The sequence below is a fragment of the Colletes latitarsis genome, unplaced genomic scaffold (genome assembly GCF_051014445.1).
Source record: "Colletes latitarsis isolate SP2378_abdomen unplaced genomic scaffold, iyColLati1 scaffold0120, whole genome shotgun sequence".
Lineage (NCBI taxonomy): Eukaryota > Metazoa > Arthropoda > Insecta > Hymenoptera > Colletidae > Colletes > Colletes latitarsis.
Window position 1 is genome coordinate 20,001 of NW_027488470.1, and position 2,500 is coordinate 22,500.

The 2,500-nt window shown below is 49.9% G+C and overlaps 1 non-coding gene across 1 annotated transcript; it reads left to right on the forward strand.

The window, feature by feature from the left end:
* The first annotated feature begins 1,744 nt into the window (after positions 1-1,744).
* On the forward strand, positions 1,745-1,899 carry LOC143351293 (5.8S ribosomal RNA). Its single transcript, XR_013081649.1, has one exon. It is a non-coding gene; the product is annotated as a 5.8S ribosomal RNA (ribosomal RNA).
* The last annotated feature ends 601 nt before the right edge of the window (positions 1,900-2,500 follow it).

Genomic DNA, 2,500 nt, shown 5'->3' on the forward strand with positions numbered 1-2,500 from the left:
GCGACTAACGACGATCAGCCGAGACGGCTGTAGTTTATCGCATCGATTTCATCGAGCAACCGATGGACGCTGCCGCGTTCGTTCGTAAATGAATGTTATACATACTCACGGATAGCCTGAGGCGAATGATCGCAAACGACGACGCGTCGATTTTGCGGCCATCGTTGCTCGCGCGACTAACGACGACCAGCCGAAACGGCTGTAGTTTATCGCATCGATTTCATCGAGCAACCGATGGACGCTGCCGCGTTCGTTCGTAAATGAATATTATACATACTCACGGATAGCCTGAGGCGAATGATCGCAAACGACGACGCGTCGATTTTGCGGCCATCGTTGCTCGCGCGACTAACGACGACCAGCCGAGAAGGCTGTAGTTTATCGCATCGATTTCATCGAGCAACCGATGGGCGCTGCCGCGTTCGTTCGTATATGAATATTATACATACTCACGGATAGCCAGAGGCGAATAATCGCAAACGACGACGCGTCGATTTTGCGGCCATCGTTGCTCGCGCGACTAACGACGACCAGCCGAGACGGCTGTAGTTTATCGCATCGATTTCATCGAGCAACCGGTGGACGCTGCCGCGTTCGTTCGTAAATGAATAATATACATACTCATGGCTAACTTGAGGCGAATAATCGCAAACGACGACGCGTCGATTTTGCGGCCATCGTTGCTCGCGCGACTAACGACGACCAGCCGAAACGGCTGTAGTTTATCGCATCGATTTCATCGAGCAACCGATGGACGCTGCCGCGTTCGTTCGTAAATGAATAATATACATACTCATGGCTAACTTGAGGCGAATAATCGCAAACGACGACGCGTCGATTTTGCGGCCATCGTTGCTCGCGCGACTAACGACGACCAGCCGAAACGGCTGTAGTTTATCGCATCGATTTCATCGAGCAACCGATGGACGCTGCCGCGTTCGTTCGTAAATGAATAATATACATACTCATGGCTAACTTGAGGCGAATAATCGCAAACGACGACGCGTCGATTTTGCGGCCATCGTTGCTCGCGCGACTAACGACGACCAGCCGAAACGGCTGTAGTTTATCGCATCGATTTCATCGAGCAACCGATGGACGCTGCCGCGTTCGTTCGTAAATGAATGTTATACATACTCATGGCTAACTTGAGGCGAATAATCGCAAACGACGACGCGTCGATTTTGCGGCCATCGTTGCTCGCGCGACTAACGACGACCAGCCGAGACGGCTGTAGTTTATCGCATCGATTTCATCGAGCAACCGATGGACGCTGCCGCGTTCGTTCGTAAATGAATAATATACATACTCATGGCTAACGTGAGGCGAATAATCGCAAACGACGACGCGTCGATTGTGCGGCCATCCGTTGCTCGCGCGACTAACGACGACCAGCCGAGAAGGCTGTAGTTTATCGCATCGATTTCATCGAGCAACCGATGGGCGCTGCCGCGTGCGTTCGCCCGATTGCGCGTGAAGTTACTGTTCGGAACCAAGAATATACGGGTGTATTATACCCGTTTGGTCGCAGCCACGCGCAAAGGCTTTTGAATGTACTGTACGCCCGGCCGTCGAACGATGGTTTTCCGTCATTCAGGAAACAAAAAGAAACTTTTGTCGTCGATATGGCGCGTTCAATCCTCCGTCGATACGCTGGTCGGAGGTGCGAACATCGAATATTTTTAAAGCAAAGAACAAGGAGCATTTTTAAATACAAAGAAAAAAATTGTAAATTGTATATGATTACCCTGAACGGTGGATCACTTGGCTCGTGGGTCGATGAAGAACGCAGCTAATTGCGCGTCAACGTGTGAACTGCAGGACACATGAACATCGACATTTCGAACGCACATTGCGGTCCACGGATAAAATTCCTGGACCACGCCTGGCTGAGGGTCGTTCACTTGTCCTAAAACTGCTTGCGTTGTTCTCAGATTCCCTAACCCCGCCGTCGTTTACCTCTCCTTTCGGGGAGATGGCGAAGAACGTTTCGGAGCCGGGTCGATGAAGAGAAAGGTATCAACGTACGAGCGAGAATTTGGGTATTTCGTTGGCGTTTGTCGCTGGACGTACGAAAAAGAATAAATATTATATATTATTGGCAAGTTTGCGCACCCCTTGCGTGGTGAGGCAGAGATCAGTCTGGACTCGCGCGAGTGTTTTACGGCGTCGTGCGTCGTGTTGTCTGGAGTATCATCACGACCGCCCGTTAAAGCACCGCTCCTACGATTTCTGACTTTGACGGCACTAAAAACCACCGTGGGGCGCAAATCGCGTTTCGTACAAATCTAATGATTACCGGCGCTCCCGACGTTGCCCGAAGTTAATAATTTATGCAAAGGAAAGAGAAAATAAAGCGTATACTAGTTTTGGAGCATAACAAAAAGGACACTGGAAAGAAATTTGATCAAACACTGATAATTATGATATGTAATATATGCCCTACCACGTGAAATTTGTGGTATCCGTCGGTCGTCGTCTTCCTCTCTGTTCGTTCGTA